This window comes from Bufo gargarizans, chromosome 3, assembly GCF_014858855.1.
Source record: "Bufo gargarizans isolate SCDJY-AF-19 chromosome 3, ASM1485885v1, whole genome shotgun sequence".
In the NCBI taxonomy this organism is placed as follows: Eukaryota; Metazoa; Chordata; class Amphibia; order Anura; family Bufonidae; genus Bufo; species Bufo gargarizans.
Genome location: NC_058082.1, coordinates 374,667,540 through 374,673,842, shown reverse-complemented (window position 1 = coordinate 374,673,842; position 6,303 = coordinate 374,667,540).

The following is a 6,303-nucleotide window of genomic DNA, read 5'->3' as shown; positions in this document are numbered from 1 at the left end:
CCTCATAATATACACACAAAGATGCCGCATGCCGCATGCTAATGAGCTGATTTGAGTCCATGATGTCATTGAGTCCAGCGTATATTTAATTCAGAGATATAGCCACTCCCCTGCCCACCTGCTGCTGGTTCATATGGAAACAAACTGTCATTTAGCAGCAGGTGGGCGGGGAGAGTCAGGAGCTCATGAATAATCATGACTCATCATTATCAGCTGGAGCTTTTCAATACAAGATGTTGGCAGATTGACTGGGTCAATTAAAGAAAGTGACCCAGCGTTTTGCTAAGCAAATCATTCACTTATTTATGTTGCCCTTAGTTAGGACACCATAAAACTGGTGACAGGTTCCCTTTAAGTACCCGGACAACTTTTTTATTTTTTTGGGTGATTGTCTTAGGTAGGGGCTCATTTTTTGTGGGATGAGGTGATGGTTAGATTGGTACTATTTTGGCGGGCATATGCCTTTTTGATCGCTTGGTGTTGTACTTTTAGTGATGAAAGGTGACGAAAAAAAATTCTTTATTTAGCACAGTTTTTATTTTTTTATTTTTACTTTTAATTTTGGGGTGGGGAAACTTTATTTTTTCAACTTTTTTTCCACTTTCTTTTTTTCCTACTTTGTGACTTCAACTTTTTGGGGTCTGATCCCTTTTACAATGCATTGGCTGTATAAGTAGTACAGTGTGTATTACTCATACACCTTCCTGCCTGTGAGATTTAGGGGGCTGGATCTCACAGGCTCTCCACCGGAAGGCAGCCCCGATGCCTAAGGAAGGAAAGCGCCGATACCTGCCGGACAATGCAGTGCTGCGGTCAGCGCTGACTGTGGCACATGAAGGGTTAATGCGCCGGCATCGGTGCGGCTGCCAGTGACTGCAGGACCCCTGCTGCGGATCGGGCACAGCTCCTGCACCCACCCGATCCCCATGAAGTACATGTACGTGACTTCTTTAAGTCCCGCAAAGAAATGACGTACATGTACGTCATGGGCCCTTAAGGGGTTAAAGCATCATTTTTAACAACAAAAATCATGATTCCACCACTAGTCTAATTTACTTATCACATGAATGTGTCCTGTGTGCTGACCACATCATATTTTATATTGTTGGATCTTAACAAGGTTCCAAGTAGAGCTTCAACATGCAACAAGAAGAAATGGGAGTGAGACAAAACATTTTCTGAGCATTCAATTAATTGAAAATAACGATTAAACTGAAACAGCCTGTTTTTCAGCTGATACAAATTTTAGGACCACATGCCTTTAAAAGGCCAAATCTGTGCAAAGATGTGGATTCATTGTTATTTTCTGTCAAGTAGTCATACGTTGTGATGGCAAATAGAGTTGAGCGAACACCTGGATGTTCGGGTTCGAGAAGTTCGGCCGAACATCCCGGAAATGTTCGGGTTCGGGATCCGAACCCGATCCGAACTTCGTCCCGAACCCGAACCCCATTGAAGTCAATGGGGACCCAAACTTTTCGGCACTAAAAAGGCTGTAAAACAGCCCAGGAAAGAGCTAGAGGGCTGCAAAAGGCAGCAACATGTAGGTAAATCCCCTGCAAACAAATGTGGATAGGGAAATGAATTAAAATAAAAATTAAATAAATAAAAATTAACCAAAATCAATTGGAGAGAGGTCCCATAGCAGAGAATCTGGCTTCACGTCACCCACCACTGTAAGAGTCCATTTTCATAAATTTAGGCCCAGCACCCAGGCAGAGGAGAGAGGTCCCGTAACAGAGAATCTGGCTTCATGTCAGCAGAGAATTAGTCTGCATGTCATAGCAGAGAATGAGGCTTCACGTCAGCCACCACTGCAACAGTCCATTGGCATATATTTAGGCCCAGCACCCAGGCAGAGGAGGGAGGTCCCGTAACAGAGAATCTGGCTTCATGTCAGCAGAGAATCAGTCTGCATGTCATAGCAGAGAATGAGGCTTCACGTCAGCCACCACTGCAACAGTCCATTGGCATATATTTAGGCCCAGCACCCAGGCAGAGGAGGGAGGTCCCGTAACAGAGAATCTGTCTTCATGTCAGCAGAGAATCAGTCTGCATGTCATAGCAGAGAATGAGGCTTCACGTCAGCCACCACTGCAACAGTCCATTGGCATATATTTAGGCCCAGCACACACACAGGCAGAGGAGGGAGGTCCCGTAACAGAGAATCTGTCTTCATGTCAGCAGAGAATCAGTCTGCATGTCATAGCAGAGAATGAGGCTTCACGTCAGCCACCACTGCAACAGTCCATTGGCATATATTTAGGCCCAGCACACACACAGGCAGAGGAGAGAGGTCCCGTAACAGAGAATCTGGCTTCATGTCAGCAGAGAATCAGTCTGCATGTCATAGCAGAGAATGAGGCTTCACGTCAGCCACCACTGCAACAGTCCATTGGCATATATTTAGGCCCAGCACACACACAGGCAGAGGAGAGAGGTCCCGTAACAGACAATCTGGCTTCATGTCAGCAGAGAATCAGTCTGCATGTCATAGCAGAGAATGAGGCTTCACGTCAGCCACCACTGCAACAGTCCATTGGCATATATTTAGGCCCAGCACCCAGGCAGAGGAGGGAGGTCCCGTAACAGAGAATCTGTCTTCATGTCAGCAGAGAATCAGTCTGCATGTCATAGCAGAGAATGAGGCTTCACGTCAGCCACCACTGCAACAGTCCATTGGCATATATTTAGTCCCAGCACACACACAGGCAGAGGAGAGAGGTCCCGTAACAGACAATCTGGCTTCATGTCAGCAGAGAATCAGTCTGCATGTCATAGCAGAGAATGAGGCTTCACGTCAGCCACCACTGCAACAGTCCATTGGCATATATTTAGGCCCAGCACCCAGGCAGAGGAGGGAGGTCCCGTAACAGAGAATCTGTCTTCATGTCAGCAGAGAATCAGTCTGCATGTCATAGCAGAGAATGAGGCTTCACGTCAGCCACCACTGCAACAGTCCATTGGCATATATTTAGGCCCAGCACACACACAGGCAGAGGAGAGAGGTCCCGTAACAGAGAATCTGTCTTCATGTCAGCAGAGAATTAGTCTGCATGTCATAGCAGAGAATGAGGCTTCACGTCAGCCACCACTGCAACAGTCCATTGGCATATATTTAGGCCCAGCACACACACAGGCAGAGGAGAGAGGTCCCGTAACAGAGAATCTGTCTTCATGTCAGCAGAGAATTAGTCTGCATGTCATAGAAGAGAATGAGGCTTCACGTCAGCCACCACTGCAACAGTCCATTGGCATATATTTAGGCCCAGCACACACACAGGCAGAGGAGAGAGGTCCCGTAACAGACAATCTGTCTTCATGTCAGCAGAGAATTAGTCTGCATGTCATAGCAGAGAATGAGGCTTCACGTCAGCCACCACTGCAACAGTCCATTGGCATATATTTAGGCCCAGCACACACACAGGCAGAGGAGGGAGGTCCCGTAACAGAGAATCTGTCTTCATGTCAGCAGAGAATCAGTCTGCATGTCATAGCAGAGAATGAGGCTTCACGTCAGCCACCACTGCAACAGTCCATTGGCATATATTTAGGCCCAGCACACACACAGGCAGAGGAGAGAGGTCCCGTAACAGAGAATCTGGCTTCATGTCAGCAGAGAATCAGTCTGCATGTCATAGCAGAGAATGAGGCTTCACGTCAGCCACCACTGCAACAGTCCATTGGCATATATTTAGGCCCAGCACACACACAGGCAGAGGAGAGAGGTCCCGTAACAGAGAATCTGTCTTCATGTCAGCAGAGAATTAGTCTGCATGTCATAGAAGAGAATGAGGCTTCACGTCAGCCACCACTGCAACAGTCCATTGGCATATATTTAGGCCCAGCACACACACAGGCAGAGGAGAGAGGTCCCGTAACAGACAATCTGTCTTCATGTCAGCAGAGAATTAGTCTGCATGTCATAGCAGAGAATGAGGCTTCACGTCAGCCACCACTGCAACAGTCCATTGGCATATATTTAGGCCCAGCACACACACAGGCAGAGGAGGGAGGTCCCGTAACAGAGAATCTGTCTTCATGTCAGCAGAGAATCAGTCTGCATGTCATAGCAGAGAATGAGGCTTCACGTCAGCCACCACTGCAACAGTCCATTGGCATATATTTAGGCCCAGCACACACACAGGCAGAGGAGAGAGGTCCCGTAACAGAGAATCTGGCTTCATGTCAGCAGAGAATCAGTCTGCATGTCATAGCAGAGAATGAGGCTTCACGTCAGCCACCACTGCAACAGTCCATTGGCATATATTTAGGCCCAGCACCCAGGCAGAGGAGGGAGGTCTCGTAACAGAGAATCTGGCTTCATGTCAGCAGAGAATCAGTCTGCATGTCATAGCAGAGAATGAGGCTTCACGTCAGCCACCACTGCAACAGTCCATTGGCATATATTTAGGCCCAGCACCCAGGCAGAGGAGGGAGGTCTCGTAACAGAGAATCTGTCTTCATGTCAGCAGAGAATTAGTCTGCATGTCATAGCAGAGAATGAGGCTTCACGTCAGCCACCACTGCAACAGTCCATTGGCATATATTTAGGCCCAGCACACAGGCAGAGGAGAGAGGTCCCGTAACAGACAATCTGGCTTCATGTCAGCAGAGAATCATTCTGCATGTCATAGCAGAGAATCAGGCTTCACGTCACCCAACATTGGAACAGTCCATTGGCATATATTTAGGCCCCGGCACCCAGACACAGGAGAGGTTCATTCAACTTTGGGTAGCCTCGCAATATAATGGTAAAATGAAAATAAAAATAGGATTGAATGAGGAAGTGCCCTGGAGTCCAATAATATATGGTTAAGGGGAGGTAGTTAATGTCTAATCTGGACAAGGGACGGACAGATCCTGTGGGATCCATGCCTGGTTCATTTTTATGAACGTCAGCTTGTCCACATTGGCTGTAGACAGGCGGCTGCGTTTGTCTGTAATGACGCCCCCTGCCGTGCTGAATACACGTTCAGACAAAACGCTGGCCGCCGGGCAGGCCAGCACCTCCAAGGCATAAAAGGCTAGCTCTGGCCACGTGGACAATTTAGAGACCCAGAAGTTGAATGGGGCCGAACCATCAGTCAGTACGTGGAGGGGTGTGCACACGTACTGTTCCACCATGTTAGTGAAATGTTGCCTCCTGCTAACACGTTGCGTATCAGGTGGTGGTGCAGTTAGCTGTGGCGTGTTGACAAAAGTTTTCCACATCTCTGCCATGCTAACCCTGCCCTCAAAGGAGCTGGCATTGACACAGCTGCCTTGGCGACCTCTTGCTCCTCCTCTGCCTTGGCCTTGGGCTTCCACTTGTTCCCCTGTGACATTTGGGAATGCTCTCAGTAGCGCGTCTACCAACGTGCGCTTGTACTCGCGCATCTTCCTATCACGCTCCAGTGCAGGAAGTAAGGTGGGCACATTGTCTTTGTAGCGTGGATCCAGCAGGGTGGCAACCCAGTAGTCCGCACAGGTTAAAATGTGGGCAACTCTGCTGTCGTTGCGCAGGCACTGCAGCATGTAGTCGCTCATGTGTGCCAGGCTGCCCAGGGGTAAGGACAAGCTGTCCTCTGTGGGAGGCGTATCGTCATCGTCCTGCCTTTCCCCCCAGCCACGCACCAGTGATGGACCCGAGCTGCGTTGGGTGCCACCCCGCTGTGACCATGCTTCATCCTCATCCTCCTCCACCTCCTCCTCATCCTCGTCCTCCTCGTCCTCCAGTAGTGGGCCCTGTCTGGCCACATTTGTACCTGGCCTCTGCTGTTGCCAAAAACCTCCCTCTGAGTCACTTCGAAGAGACTGGCCTGAAAGTGCTAAAAATGACCCCTCTTCCTCCTCCTCCTCCTCCTCCTGGGCCACCTCCTCTTGCATCATCGCCCTAAGTGTTTTCTCAAGGAGACATAGAAGTGGTATTATAACGCTGATAACGGCGTCATCGCCACTGGCCATGTTGGTGGAGTACTCGAAACAGCGCAACAGGGCACACAGGTCTCGCATGGAGGCCCAGTCATTGGTGGTGAAGTGGTGCTGTTCTGTAGTGCGACTGACCCGTGCGTGCTGCAGCTAAAACTCCACTATGGCCTGCTGCTGCTCGCACAGTCTGTCCAGCATGTGCAAGGTGGAGTTCCACCTGGTGGGCACGTCGCATATGAGGCGGTGAGCGGGAAGGCCGAAGTTACGCTGTAGCGCAGACAGGCGAGCAGCAGCAGGATGTGAACGCCGGAAGCGCAAACAGACGGCCCGCACTTTATGCAGCAGCTCTGACATGTCGGGGTAGTTGTGAATGAACTTCTGCACCACCAAATT